This window comes from Peromyscus leucopus, chromosome 16_21 (genome assembly GCF_004664715.2).
Source record: "Peromyscus leucopus breed LL Stock chromosome 16_21, UCI_PerLeu_2.1, whole genome shotgun sequence".
Taxonomy (NCBI): domain Eukaryota; kingdom Metazoa; phylum Chordata; class Mammalia; order Rodentia; family Cricetidae; genus Peromyscus; species Peromyscus leucopus.
This window is the reverse complement of record NC_051084.1, coordinates 54213942-54230761: the sequence shown is the minus strand read 5'-3', so window position 1 is coordinate 54230761 and position 16820 is coordinate 54213942.

Here is a 16820-nt window from a genome sequence, read left to right as displayed (position 1 = left end):
GAGATAATGTCCCAATTCCTAACAGTTGAACGTTTACCTCCTGAAGAGGCCAAGTTGGATGCCAAAATTCTGGTGCAATTATGGTAACGTCCGCACCTGTGTCTACCAGACCAGACAACAAAACACCATTTATTTTTATCGTTAATTTTGGTCTTTGTTCATTAATAGAAGTTTGCCAAAAAATTTTCTTTATGTTTTCTCCTGAATTTTCTATTCTCTCTGTTTCATCATCCTGACCAGCATGATTTATTCCAATAGGCATTTGGTTATTTAATCGCTCTCCAGAGCAGGCATTTCCTCTATGGCTGCAGGAAAGGTTTGAACTGGATTTGCACTGGGGGCCTGCCTGAGGCCCCTCTGGGAGTTTCTCGAAGACTGAGGCAAAGGATTACCCTTTCTGTCCTTTGTTGATCTACATTCGTTGGTCCAGTGTTTTCCCTTACCACACTTTCTGCATACTCCAGAAGGAAGGGGCATTCTGTTGCCATTGTTCCTTGAATAAACATTGTTTCTGGGAATGACCTGTCTACAGTCCCTTTTCAAATGTCCTTGCTTTCCACATTCAAAACATCTAACACTCCTCAAACCTTTTGAAATTACTTCTCCTACCCATGTATCATCATGCTCATCAGCTTCAACATTAATTGTTTCTCTAATCCAATCTTCTATAGGTGCAGATCTTGCCCTTAATGGCCTGATTATTCTTTTGCATGCTGCATTTGCATTCTCAAAGGCCAAAGATTCAATTATTGCCTTACTAGCTTCTGAATCCAAGACCATTCTCTTTACTGCTGAAGCCAGTCTTTGTAAAAAATCTGTAAAAGACTCTTTTGGACCTTGCATCACCTTTGTAAATGACTCAGATTTTTTTCCTGGTTCCTCAACTCTGTCCCATGCATTCAAGGCTGCCGTTCAACATAAAATTAGGGTTTGGACATCATATAAACATTGCGTTTGTGCTGAAGCATATTGGCCTTCGCCCATAAGCTGATCCTGGCAAACTTGTATTCCTTTATCCCTCCATTGTTTTTCTATGTTTTTAGCCTCCTCCTTAAACCAAGTCAGAAATTGAAGTTTCTGGCTGGGTTCCAGAACACCTTGTGCAAGGTCCCGCCAGTCCTGTGGTACTATCCTATTATATGTTGACCAAGAGTTTAACATTTGCTTTACATATGGGGAATGCATGCCATAAGATACTATTGCCTCCTTAAACCTTTTTAAATCCAACATTTCAATTGGAGCCCAAGTATTTTGTGTAGCCATTTGATCAGGCATCTGCTGTACGGTTACAGGATAAATTAAGGGTGACTGTGTGAAAACAGGCTTTCTTTCTGCAACCTTATGATCCCGACTTGAAACAACTTCACTGTTAATTTCTTCTGTCTGAATTTTTACAGGTTTAACAAGTTCTTCTAAAGCTGTTATCCTGGCACTTAAATTGACTATCTTTTTAAATATTAAAATGTGGATTAGCATAGTGATAAGGTGCATAATTCCACCAATACTAATATTATATAGTTGTTCCATTGCCAGACTGCCTAAAATTTCGAACAAAAACCAATTTTCTTCCAATGTACACATAAAACCCATTTGTTTTTTAATGTGGAAAAAATTCTCTTTTAGATAGTTTCCTTTAAAATATCTGATATGTTATGACTTACCAAATCTGCGTAGAACAGTAGAAATCCGAGGGGATTTTCAAAACAGCCACCTAGTGTCCCAGGTATAAATCCAAAGAGAAAGAGAGAGAGAGAGAGAGAGAGAGAGAGAGAGAGAGAGAGAGAGCAAGAAAGCGTAGCTGGCTAAAGTTTAAATGCAGCCACGTGTTCCCTCTTGTGCCGAGTCAAGGCTTGGGTCTGGCTTCCTTAAGCTCCGACCACGTGCGTTGGCTTTACAGGCAGGGCCCTTTTCGGCAGGGCAGGTCTAAGTTGTTTGTAGCACCGGCTTTAAGCAAGCTGCTCACAGACCTAGGCCCGGGCTAGAAGCTGCCACTCGGACTAGGAAGCCGGCAGCTTGGACTAGGAAGCCGGCAGCTCGGACTAGGACTCCAGCTGCTTCCTGCCGCTTTCTGCCGCCGCCTGCCGCCCTTGTGGCAAAGCGGACCTGCCGTCAAGCCAAGCAGTTTTTAATGGATTCTTGTCACGTTGGGCGCCAGATGTTGATGTAACCAACCGTCTTATTAAATAAGAAACACAGAAACAATGTAAAAGAGAAAGCCGAGAGGTCAGAGCTCAGAGCTAAAATCTCACCCTTCCTCCTGCTGTCCCAGCTTCGCGAAAAAAGACCTACTTCCTGTCTGTTCATTTTTTTTATAGTATGTTGTTCTGCCTTCTCATTGGTTGTAAACCCAAACACATGACTGCCTCGTCACTGTCTGAATGTACAGCCCCCTAGGTCTTAAAGGCATATGTCTCCAATGCTGGCTATATTCCTGAACACACAGATATCTATGGGATTAAAGGCGTGTGCCACCACCGCCACACTCTTGCTATGGCTCTAATAGCTCTGACCCCCGGACAACTTTATTTATTAACATACAATCAAAATAATATTTCAGTACAATTAGATTACCACCACATCTTTCAATAAACTTGGCTGTTCTGAGGCCTAGATTTTCTTGCCTGTTATTTTTTTTTTTTAAATCAAAGGAGATACAAAACCCACTCCACAAAATTCATGGGACATCTTCTGGATAGTATGAAATTATTCCAAGAAATATAGTTGCTAAATTATATTGTCTTTTTTTGGATACAGAATGTTTACTTAGTGAACAACAGTGTTCAATGCAGCTATGTGTGATGTCTTTAAACTTAAGAAACATGTTTGTTGCAATTCAGAAGAAATTTAAAATCAACCAGGTAATACATGTGATTTATATTCAAAGCTTAATCATATGTATAGTATAAATGTATTTCACCAAGTCATAAATAGTAATAATGTTATAAAAAAGATACACTCAAATTGTATAGGCATTCTGTACAAGAAAGCTTTTTTCTAGTGCATATTTTGTATATTATAACAATATTTTAATTACCAAAAATAAATGCTGTGTTTATTTTTCTATGATCTTCGGAATAATGTTAATTCATGTTGTCATAATATTTAAGCTAACTTTCTACATAACTTTTCCAAAATTCTACAAAATTACTAAGATGCAATTTCATTTCAATTTAGTAGTTCAGAGCATTGCATATCTTCATTTTTTTCTCTCTAAAATGTTGTCTTTTTAAACCTTGAGCATACCATTCTAAAAATTTCCCCAAATTTTAAGTGTTTGAAGAAGCTAAGCACTAGGGTTTTATTGAGAAATAGAACTTTTACATCATGAAAAGACATAAAATGCTGATAGCTCTTGTTCTTCTGATTTTACAACTGAAATAAACTCAACTTTGTGTAAAGCCACTTAACATGCCAACTGGATAATAACATGACTTCTAAATATTTTAATCATAAAAAGCAATGGTTTTGAATTTCTAATTTATAGCATAAACAAAAAATAACTAAAATATCAGATGTTTTAGAATATTTTATTTGAGGAAATGAAAATAAAACTATAGGCATTTATAACTGAGCAACTTACAGGTTGCAACATACAAAAATATAGCCCCATACAAAACTGAATAATTTGATTCCACCAACTCAGATTTTAATAAAGCTATATACAGACAACTAGAATCTGACTTCCATAAAGATAGAACAAAATATTCTCAATGTGACTGCACTTTTGCTTGAGTTTGAACAGAAGACGTCATACCTAATCACTTTGGAGCCTCTGCACAGACAGCCTGAGATCATCTCTCCTCTACCCACACTTCATTATGTGGTTATTCTATACATTAACACAACAGTGTCTGCAATAGTGTCTTTTCTTCAAATACAGCTCTTTTTCCTATACGGGGCAATATTAACTTATTCAAGGACCAATTTTTATAATGATTGCTAGTAACTTGCATTCAAGACATATATAAATACATATATATAAATAAATATATAAATACATATATAAATACATTTCATAAAGTCAAACAAAAGGTAATTACTAATGCTGACGATGATCCCTTAATAGCCTGCAGATCAACACCAAATTGTAGAAAAATTATTCCTTTTTTTTTTTTTGGTTTTTCGAGACAGGGTTTCTCTGCATAGCTTTGCGCCTTTCCTGGAGCTCACTTGGTAGCCCAGGCTGGCCTTGAACTCACAGAGATCCGCCTGCCTCTGCCTCCCGAGTGCTGGGATTAAAGGCGTGCACCACCACCACCTGGCGAAAGATTATTCTTGAAAGGAGTTTCTATTATCTTTTTCCAGAACATTTGCTTTAGAAAGCTAGCAATTATGTTACTTTCCCGTCTTTGGAGATGGAATCTTCACTTTCTAGTAAGGTTGACCAGGATTTCAGAAGGAGTGTCCCCTGCGATGATACAAAAATTATGACCTAGAGAAACCAGGTGGACTTCAACTCCAGGACCTCTCCCATCCCCTCGATAGGTGATATTTGTCTGTTCTAATAAAGTTTGCAATGTTTCTTCTTTTTCTCTGTGCCTGTGCTTCTCCATTCCCTGACAATCTGTGTGTCAATCTGTAACTGTTACTTTCTATCAAGGACTCTCACAATTTTTGTTTCTTTCACATTTCCACTATTACCCACAGCTGCTTTCACATTCTGCCTCAGATCTCTATTGGAACTTTCTGTGAGAAACTCTGTTTCCACTCTTAGCTCTGGCAGCTTTTGTGTGTCTACTTCTGGCCACTAGCTGTCACCCTCTGTCAATGACCCCTCTGCCTTCGACTGTTACTTCCCTTTCCTATCTAGAAAGTGGGTCTTCACTCCAGGTCAGTACAAATATTTGTGTATCCAATAGAATGAACTTGATGGTACACCAGATAACCATGCTTCACACAAAACTACAATAATGCTGCAACTCTTTCTATTGAGTCTCAGAAAGATAAAAGGCATTTAAAATTCACTCAGAAGAATACTTTTAATTATATTGTTATAATTTGTTCTGTTTGCCAGCCTTATGGGAATTAAATTTTATCCCTTTAATTCTGAGTTGAAGTTTACTCCTAAACAAAATCTGCTCAGTCTGTATGAATGTTTCCAGGCAAATTCTCCCTTTTTTAAAAAAATGATACTTTTTGTTTTATTATTTTAAATCTTGGCAATGGTCCTTTAAAGTGGACATGATGAGGATAGGAGCTATTTTAGAGGCAGTTGTAGGTTTTATAACAGCTTTCCTAAGTAAGTTTTTCACAGAGGCATTCCTGATCATTATTCCCAAATACACTGCAGAGTAGATGTAACCGAGGAATCAAGAGATGTGAGTGATAAGAGAGATGGACTGTGCTTTATATTTTTGTTCACCTCATATCACAGCCCTTGGCCAGCAACAACCCTGTCCTCTGATGCCTTTGGAAACTCCCTAGTGAACCTAAACTAAAGGTGGAAGTATCTAACTTCAGATGTCCTTCAGAGATATCTGTGTTCTGACAGAGGACTTTCTCTGAATTAGTGGAAGCCATCGGGTGTAGAGGTGAGAGTGGTCGGCTAAGGGTGTGAAAGTCGAGTCTCCCTAGGTAGCTCACATGGAGTGGATAAATGTTGTATCTCTCCAGTTCAACCGGCAATATAGGAAACTGCTCTGAGTCTCTAGGGAACAACATGCAATTTATGTTTTATCAGGGACATAAATAGAACATGCCCATGTTGGCCTTTTCTATTCTCTTGTCTCCCTCTTCTGGAGTCTCACTAGGCTGCTATCCAGGATCTCCTTGCAAACATACTAACTACAACCAGATAGGATCACAGGCATTTTGATAAATTAAATTAATACAAAAAACTCAAATAGTTTGCATTGGTGAGGAATAGTTGGTTTTTGTAATGTATTTAGGCTTCATAAGAACTTCCTAGGAAATAATTTACTTATAAACAAACAAACAAAACTTATCTTGAATGATTAAGAATTGATTGAAATTACTTTCAAAATAGAATGATTGGTTTGAATTTTAAATATCTACTTTGGCTGCTCTCTGAAGAAAACATAAATGGGCAAGAGCTGATTAAAGGGTAACTAATACAGCAGAAATATGGGACATGCCAAATATGTATGTATGTATGCATAGTGAATGAAATGGGAGGGGCCAAGTGGGATTCTCATGTTTTAAAGTTAGACTTTTATGACAGTGTAGGACTGAATGGTACAGCCAAAACATGCTCTCTTTGGAGTAAATCTATTCAGAAATGTTATATCAGTACTCCTCAAATTTAGAATGATACAGAACATTATACAGACTGAGAATATGTGTGTGTGTGTGTATAACAACAATGAAATTAAAAAAAAAAGAGGGCAAGGGAGTCCAATAGAAATGGTTGGAGAGAGGAATGTAGAGGGGAGAATGAGCTAATTATATTTTAATTTAAAAGTACAGTGGAAATAAAAATAAAATTCAAAAACTTTGTTTATCAGTTAAAAGTGTTGTTACTTAATAACAGAAAATGATAAAAAAAATTTAAAATACTCTTGATATTACTAACAAGTGTAGAAATAGTACTTGGTACATTACTACAGTATATGCTAGGTGCAATTTGTTTGAGGCAAGATGAGTTTTGCACAGGGATAACTCAAAGAAACATAATAGAGTTCAAGCAGTAATCCTTAGTGACAATTAATGACAGAAAGCCACTCAGACTCAGCAAACAGAGCTAAGAGGCAGATGTCCTTTCAGAAGTGCATGGGTATGAGTGTTTGTGAGGAGTAAAAGTTATTACAGGGCTGTGGTTCTAGAAGTATTGGATAATTTTCCCCTGGCATCTATGAATGAGAGTAAGCCCTTCATAACTTCCTATTTTACACATTTATTTATTATCTGTTTAATTGCATAAAGGTTGAAACAAAGGATATTTTAATTCTGACAAATTTTCCAACTTAAATGAATCAATTATAGGACAGATTTAGAAGCACAAATATGTAACTGCAACACCTGAGTGGTAGAGGCAGGAGAATAGCCAAGGCTTCAAAGTCAGCCTGGTCAAAATAGTGAGTTCCAGGCCAGTCAGTGCTACACAGTCTCAGAAAATGACAAAGAAAAAGGAGAAAGAAACAAAGAAAGAAGAAAAAGGAAGGAAGGAAAGAAGAAACAAAGAAGAAAACAAATTATGAAGTAAACCTTTATAAAAATTCTTTGGGTACAGAACAAGGCAGCAAGAAATTAAACAAGAATTAATTTTCCTTTGTTGACAAGAAATAAAAGTGTCTAGAGAAAAAGTCCCATTGTTCAGTAATCTATGTTCCTAAATGCTAAGAAATGTTTACGCATAAAAACACTGTGATATTGTGTAAAAACGACATGTCATGATAGAAAAACAAAGACATCAAATCTAATACTCAGCTTAAAAATGTCAGGACTTGTGAAAACCCAACTTTATCATATCAATCAGTTAGATACTTTCAGAAACAAAACATTTTCCATTACATTTGGAATTGTGAAATAATTTTTAAGAGTCCCTATGATTAATGACTTTTAATTGATGTTTTAGATATCTTTGTACTGAGACACAGTAATTATGCCCCAAGTTTCACAGCCTCCTGACAAAGGTGAGAGGGACGGGGCTGGCGCTGATTTTTTGCTGAGATATCTTTTTGTCCCTTCATTCCTCGAAGCTGATTTTTTATTTCAACATTTCTTAGATATACCCAATTATTTCCACTTTATAGGTGAACAAGGAGTATAGAGAGAAATAACTGTAGATACCAGAGTGTGAAAATTAGTAATAAAACTATGAAAATAAGCATAACGTCAAAACAAACAATAACATGTTTTTAATATAAATTATCTTACTTCTTCAAATATATGATTTACATTTGTTCATATTTTAAATTTATAAAATTTTAATAATATGTTAATATTATAGATATTGTAGTCTTTAATTACAGTCTACAATAAATCCCTTGTTTCTCAAGTAGATTATATTTTGAAATTATAAGCATATAGACATTTATAGTTGTTAATTTTGGTATAAAATGCTGCTGGTAATTAATACATTAAATATACTTCATATTATTTTGACTAATATTAAATTTACCACCAATGCTAGATAAAATAATCTTCCACTTATTAAAGATTTTGAAATTCAGATATGTGTTAACATTGATGTAATGTTCTTACAGTGAGGTGATTGTGTACCTATTTTTGGTATTAAACATTATCTCAGACTGAAGTATCATCACCTCTGTGAACCTTTTCATTATATATTTTCCCTGTCCCTTTTCTTACCTCATTACTTCTTAAGATCAATAAAAGATACAGTGCATTCCCATAATATCTGTATTATGGCAACAACTTAACTATAATGTAAACAACTCCTATTTCATGAATCTTTTAATTCTTGGTCTGCTTATAATTACAAAAATAGTCTGTGAAGATATCAATGAATTCTCTGCCTCTCATTTACATTTTCGTAAGGTGGTCCATGGAAATCACTAGTGATTCTAATACAATCCATGCTTGACTGTAGTTTCTCAGTAATTGTGTGGGCTGGGTGATATTAACAACTGATAGAATAACATTAGATTGTAGCATTTTAAAGGGAGTGGAAGAGTAGAGGAGGAAGAATGTCAGTGTGGTGATCTAAGTGTCAATGTTCATGGCCTAGACCACAGACTCCTTGCAATTCATCTGAATGGAATTGAGCAGAATTAAACCCTTTTGTGTGCTTGTGAAAATTAAAAAAATATTAAACAGATTATATAAAATTTTTGAAACATAGAGGCTTTACCTATTTTTAAAAAGTTCAATCCTTATAGAAATGTGTGACATAGGCCTAATTCCTAACCTCACACTCCAGTACAGTCATTGTGCCACACTGGATTCAGTAAGTTAATTGAAAACAACAAACAACTGATCTCCGTGAATTAATTTTAGTTTCTATTTATAGGAAAAACATAAGAAATTGGCTTTCTATTGGCTTTCCCCAACAGGCATATATAAACGTGTAGCTTGTAGGCAGAAGTTTCTGTTACACCAACAACTCCCAAATACCCAGCAGACAATTCCCAAATTATCACACAGCTTATATTAATTATAAATGCTAGGTCACTAGATCAGGCTTATTATTAACTAGTTCTTACACTTAAATTAACCCATAATTCTTATCTATGGTTTACCACATGGCTTGGTACTTTTTCTTAGTCTGTCATTCTCATCTTGCTTCCTCTGCATCTGGCTGGCAACTGCTGACTTCACCCTTTCTCTTCCCGGAATTCTCTGAGTCTTTTTATCCCACCTATACTTCCTGCCTGGCTACTGGCCAATCAGCATTTTACTAAACCAGTTCAAGTGACAAATCTTTACAGTGTACAAGAGCATTATCCCACAGCAGTGTTGATTTGGTATCATCTGAAATAAGATAAATTACTCCACAGCTTTATTATATGCATTCAGTGATTATTTTGTCACATTATTGGAATTGTCTTCTCTAAATACTAAAAAACTGGTAAGATTCCTTGCAATGTTCTATGCATTTACTTATGCCTGTGGCTTGTTTTCAACTATGTTATGTTATTTTTACATTGATATCCATTGAAGTCACTTGGAGAACACCACCTTTGTTTTTTTCTGATGTCATGGCCAGATGCCTGCTGGTTCCATGTAGCTGGAGAGTTTCTCTCCAGCTTCCACCAAGCCACCCCCCCAACTCCCCTTCCCACCCACAGCCCACTTATAAAATAATCATTCAGATGCTTATATTACATAAACTGCTCAGCCATTAGTTCAGGCCTACCACTGTCTAGCTCTTACACTTAAACTCAGCCCATTTCTATTAATCTTTACTTTGTCACATGGCTCATGGCTTACCAGTAACTTACATCTTGCTACTCATCGCAGCAGCTGGCAGCATATCTCTTTCTCTCTCTCTCAGCCTTCCACTTCCCAGAATTCTCCTCCCTCTTTGTCCTGCCTATACTTTTTGCATGGCTACCAGCCAATCAGCATTTTATTTATTAATCAATCATCCACAGCGTTCTCTAAGGTCCTGTTAACACTGCTCACTGTCCCCTTTCAACTTTTGGTGTCTGTGTTCACAGCAGAACAAAGTGACATTAGTTCTTAACTCCTCCCATCCATCTCTGCTTTCAGGAGGGATGTGGAAACTATAGACCTAAAATTTTGCACCCTGTAATTAATATCACTATATATTATAATGTATTAATATGCATCAATTTAAAATTTTTAAGAAAGGAAAAACAATTTGAATACAAAATATTGCGCTAAAAAGCAAACATTTTTATTTTGAACAGTTTTTTTTTATCCTCCTTTGATCTAATCATACTCAACTGACTGTAGATTCTAGGATGGCATGACCCATTGCTGCCTTCAGAGAAGAATAAGAGCAGTTGTTAAGAAAGCAAAGAAGTCACCATGGATGATGTGCCGGTTGGTTTGTGTCAATATCACACAAGGTAGAGTTATCCCAAAGGAAGGAAGCACAATTGAGAAAATGTCTCCATAAAATTTGACTGTCAGACACCTTTTATTAGTGATTGATGGGGGAGGATCCAGCCCATTGTAGGTGGAGCCATCCCTGGGTCAGTGGTCCTGTGTTCTAAATGAAAGCAGGCTGAGCAAGCCATGTAAGCAAGCTGGTAAGCAACACCCATTTATGGCCTCTGCATAAGCCCCTGCCTCCAGGTTAATGCGCTGTTTGGGTTCCTGTCCTGACTTCCTTCAGTGATAGACTGTTATCTACAAGTCTAAGCTGAAATAAACCCCTTCTTGGTCACAGTGTGTCATCAGAACTATAACTAGGACCATAGCGATAACTAGTGAACATAACTAGGAAAGATGATAAGTAACAAAAGTAGGTAATGGAATGATGAGACAAGAGACTTCATTCAGTTCAGCTGATTGGTACATTTTAGAATTGAACTTCAAGTTTAGCACAATACTACAGTTATTTATTCTCATTTATTACATTAGAAACATTTCAACTCTTCTATTGTCTTGTTTATACAATGCCTTATGAACTATACTAATGGTGATTTTAATTCACCATTATGTTATGATGCAGAGGGATGATATGTGTAAGTCAGTGATGGGAACGCTGAACTGGGCTTTTTCTGTGAAAGAGCATGTCTTTGGATGTCTTAGAGAAGAACGGCAAAAAATGTGACAAAGGTGAACATATGGGAAAAATTAGCACATTTCCCTAAGAGGCTGTCAAGTACATCAGGTATATTTCTTCAAATGCCTGCGTTTGTCCTTTGTCTTTTGACCTATCATCAGACTGTAACAGCCTCACACTGTTAAATATCTTACACAATTACTAGACACAGATGTAAGGCCAGATAGAAGAAATGTCTGTTAATTTACTTTGCTTATTTTGTCTTCTTTTCTCAAAGTATAGAAGAGAGAAGCATTATTCTGAAGAGTTAATTTTGTTTATACTTTGATCCACATAGTTAACAATGCCAGTACCATGCCATCCCTGAAGACATAATTGACAAGTCTCCAGAACCTGTTTTTCTAATACTCTTTAAAATCCATGTGTTTTTTTTTTTTTATTACTACCCATAGCAATCATGGCAGGTACCAGAAACACTGCTAAATCTCTGAATGACCGGGTAGTAAACTGTCTAGCTGTGCACACACAACACCACATGTGCATAGCAAACTGATACAGTTATGGTCAAGGAGAATAGCTCTCACTCTTGATTTAATACCTTGTAGAAATAAAAGAGTCATCCTAGTTAAGCCACACGCTTTTCTCTGTACCCCCATGAAACCAGTTCAGCTCAAATTATCTATTTTAGCTCAAAATATCTATCGAAGTAGAAAATTTTCACTCCTTGTTTTGTTTTTCTTTTCTTTTACACTGACAAACAGAATACAGAATCAAGATTTCTGAATGGATATTTTATGCTAAAATCGTATTGTGGATGAAAGCAAAAGATTTGGTGATTAAATGATTCTATATAGGCCAGGCATTGAGTGCCAAGACTATTATTTTACTCTTTACTTGGGCTTTTGAATAATATATCAAAAATAATTAATCCACTTATCCAGTACTTAATCCTTGTTGATTTACTTTTTATTGTTATTTTAAAATTGTCTGTGACATTTTTGCAATGTTTAAAAAATCATCAGAGGTGTTTCTTATTTTAACTTAATATTTAGCAATTTTATTTAAGGTTATTTTCATATCACTTAACAGGGGCAACTTTCAAGACTTTTAAGGCCTGCTTCAATCCTGAAATCAGAAGGGAGAATATGTGGTGGTAATAAAAACCATCTTCCTACAAGAACAGTCTCCAAGAACTCTAAAAAATGCTCCAAGGAGAATGACATATACATGCATGCTGCCTTTTCTTCCCTCCTGTGTGAGACCACAAGCCCTCTCACATAACAGAGATCAATTGATACATTAAAGACATGATTTAAGTCCCAATACTAAGCTGGACTATTGCTTATTTGTTCTTCAAATTTTGCCCACATCTTCTGTGAAAGTACTTTTCTGATTATTTTTTATGTTTCTTATACTGTGTGTGTGTGTGTGTGTGTGTGTGTGTGTGTGTGTGTGTGTGTGTGTGTGTGTCCTGCAACATGTGTGAAGGTCAGAATATTCTTTCCTTGCACTATGTGTGCTATCTCTCTATGCTACATGGTCATTTGCTAATAAAATGAAGATACAAGAAACCCCCTCCAAGCATAGCCCAGAGCCATTCTCCATCATTTTCCCCCTTTTCATTTTCACCTCTGTCTGACGTCCTGCTCCAATATCACAGGTGATACAGGTGCAAGCCATCAGAGGCAGAGAATAACAATAACCTGGATTCCTGTATCAGTCCATGGAGACGAGGTAGAAATCTGGAAGCCTACATTGAGCTCTTGCATTTGCAAATGCTCAGACTTTTTTTTTTTTTTTTGAATAACCTTCTGATATTGCAGAAACCTGGGGTAGTATTTTTTTCATTAACTCTGATTGTATTAGAACTGTGCTAGATACAAGAAAGCATACATTTCTTAATGTTCTTTGTGGTCAGTGATTTTTTTTAATCATAATAGATATTCATAAATCTAAGCTGTATTTAACTGCTGTAGAAAATTAATCCATATTCTCCTGAAAAGTATTTATTGAAATTACTCTTTTTCATCCTACTTAATAATACTTTACAAAGATAATAACAAGTCTCTCATTCCTGAATGCTACCATAATTCTGTCATTGCTGGTCAAGCACTGGTCTGATTAAACTGATTTTAAAAGTAAAACTTAAAACCGTATAATTTTTAATATTTCCCTTTAATTATGCATGCCCACTTAATTCAAAAAGAAAACATTAAGATCCACACTTCATGTATGTGCCATCTCTTTGCTCTCTCTATTTTAATATAGTCAAGCCATTTTCTTAAAATGTGCATGCATTCTTTTCCTGGGTCTTATCTCCCAGCTGATACTGTCAGTCACCATTGTTTCCCAGCTGCCTTCTCTGATCCCCCACAGCTTTGGGATTGCTAACAGTGTCCTGAGAGTACTCTATCTGACCTACTCATCCTATTTCTACAATTCATTTACAGAAGGGTCTTGGAAGACTTAAGGTAGAAATGTTCTGCATTTTTACTGCATAATAGTCAATACACAATCTATATTCAGTTTATATTTAGGTTCAGCTCACCATCTTGTTACCTTAGTTTCCTTAGCTTTACCAAAATTGGCCTTCCATAAAAACAAACTTTAAGCTGGGCGGTGGTGGTGCACACCTTTAATCCCAGCACTCGGGAGGCAGAGGCAGGTGGATCTTTGTGAGTTTGAGGCCAGCCTGGGCTACCAAGTGAGTTACAGGAAAGGCGCAAAGCTACACAGAGAAACACTGTCTCGAAAAACCAAAAAAAAAAAAAAAAAAAAAAAAAAAAAAAAAAGATATTTAATTTCGCTGTGTGATACAGGAGTACATAAGCACTGCTGAGCATAGTGGTGTACGCCTTAACTTGTAGGCAGCAGGTCCTAGAGGTCAGCCTGGGATACACAGTGAGGCTTTGTCTTCTGGCAAATGAGATTTGGTGAATTTCAAGAAGAATTTTGAATATGTAAATCTTAATGAAATCTTAAGTCACTTCTTCAAAAAAATAATGATAAAGAACCATTTCTCAGAGAAGTGCACTAACACATTGACTGCTCATATTGTATTCTTCATAATTTTAATGGCAAATGTAAAAAAAATATATTTTCATTATTTTTAAGTTTGCAATTTTAATGGATGCTATGGTTGAAAATAATATGTAAGCTAAATTTGTTACATGCCTTTCACTTGTAAATGCAATAATTGACATAATTTTATTTATAGAGGAAAGTAAGGATCCAATTTAGTTGACAAATTATCATTTAGCTATAATCAGTTATTTGAAACATTATTAGAAAATGTGTGATTTTTCTAATCACATGCATAAACATTGGTTGACATTTTTGAAGAAATGAAAGATTTTGATTCATTTTGCATTTATTTTATATCTAGATCTTTGTTTTTAATATTTTTCACAAGAAGTTTGAATTGTCTGATTATACTTCTGAACAACCTTGTCCTTATCCAGTCTCCTATAAGCTAACATAAAATTTACAGTCATCATTAAACTATTAATCTCCTCTGATATGTAAGTAGGAGCTCAACCAATATTTTCTTAAAAATAAGTAGAATCCTAATTGTCATCATCAAACTTTCATCCTGCAACTAATGGCAGCAGATACAGAGATCCACAGCCAAGTACTGGGCCTAGCTCCAGGAGTCCATTTAGAGAGAGGGAGGAGGGACTACATAAACGGGGTGGGGGTCAAGATCATGATGGGGCAAACCCACAGAGACAGTTGACCCAAACTCATGGAGCTCATGGACTCTAGACCGACAACTAGGGAGCCTGCATGGGACAGAGCGAGGCCCTCGGCATGTGGGTGACATTTGTGTAGCTTAGTCTGCTTGTGGGGACCCTAGCATTGTGACCAGGATCTGTCCCCGGTGCATTAGCTAGCTTTTTGGAACTACTCCCTATGGTGGGATGCCTAACTCATCCTTGATGCATGAGGGAAGAGCTTGGTCATGCCTCAATTTGATATGCCATGCATTGTTGACTCAAATGTAAGGCCTTATGCTTTCTGAGGAATGGATTGGGGGGAGATAGAAAGAAGTTGGATAAAAGGAACAGGAGTAAAGGAAGGAGAGGAAACTGTGGTTGGTATGTAAAATAAACAAACAAATAAATAAATAAATAGATAAATAAAATCAGTGTCATCTGTTCACTATTCCATTGACTTATTAAACAAAATATTCACTGCTTGATTTGGTACATTTTGCATTGTCTTTTCATCAAATCATAAATGAGGAATCCTTAGATAAAGACGTTTCTTAAGTTACCATTTTCTTCTGTGTTTTGCTCAGATGTGCTGAAATCAATATAGGCAATTTTTTCTTAGAGTCAAATAGAAACATAAAGTTTTAAGTGTTATTAAAGTATTAATTTAAAATCCCTATTTATGAGCCATAAGCATGTTTAAAATCTTAAATACTGTGTTTCATTAGCTATTTGATTGTGTTAATATCACATATAACACGCATTCTTACCTTTCTAAAGAACTTGGACAAGAAAGAATAGTAAATCTTAGCACCAGTTTCTTCATTGTGTTTGACTATATTTGCTCCACAGTTTTGTTTTCTGCCAACTACACTAGAATGGATTGATTAGTTTACATTTGTTTTCACACTCAAGGTAAAGAATAAGCTATAGATATTTTATTCTCGAAGTACTAACATGAATATTTTATTTTCTAATATAAGAAATTCTCCCCTAATCTAGAAAATGAATAGTTTCATTCAATTATTGTGTTTGTTCACATGCTTGGAAGCTGTCTTGTATTTAGAAAGAGTTTGCCATAGCTAGTGGGACTTTTTTTGGCCTCACTCTTTTAAAACTGGCTTGTTTCCTTCTGGTACGATGAAACGTACTTTTCAGGAAGGAAGCATACAGGTCAGGTCCAATTCAGAGGCCCCTTGGACTATGAAGTGCATGATGTCTCCAGCCTACAGATTTACCTCCCAGTTCTAGATGACAACAAAGACCAATAACAATAGGATGAATGTTTTGGGAGTCTCTCAAACAGCCCTGACCTACAACTCAAAAGAAGGCTTATTATGCCTTGTACTGGGGATTTTGTTAGGCTGTCTCTGGTCTTAGAGGGAGCATTGTCTGCCAAGATGAATAAAGTTTATTAAAACTATGTATGTATAATAAATTCCTACCCACCTATGATGGCCATGAACAACATCAATGACCAGCATGCATGATAACCCTAAAGGTATAGTACTGGCACACAAACCTTGACAGTTACTTACACCTCTCTATTTGGACTGATGACTAACTCAACAAGAGGGAAATTGTGCCTGGTATTGGAAACCTAGCTAACTACTTAATGCTAGTGATGTCATGAATATTGATAGAGAACCTACAACCACTGCTTTCCTAACCCAGCATAATTCCTAACAACAATCTAAACATTTGTTTTTATACTAACAGATAGGTGCAGTCATCACCCCCTCATCAAGAAAACTTTTCTTTGCAACATACAGAGACCACTATAGAAAACCATAACTGATAAAAGAAAATGAAGATTTTGGAGTCTAAGTTCCAATGGATACATCTACAAAACAATTACTCACCTAAAGCTAAGGGGACATTGTGGAAGAAGGGACAGAAAGAGCTAGAATATCAGAGTTTTCAGTGAGATTGAGGCTCCTCGAAATGTCAGAAGCTACACCCATAAAATCACTCCAACATGTAGAAAA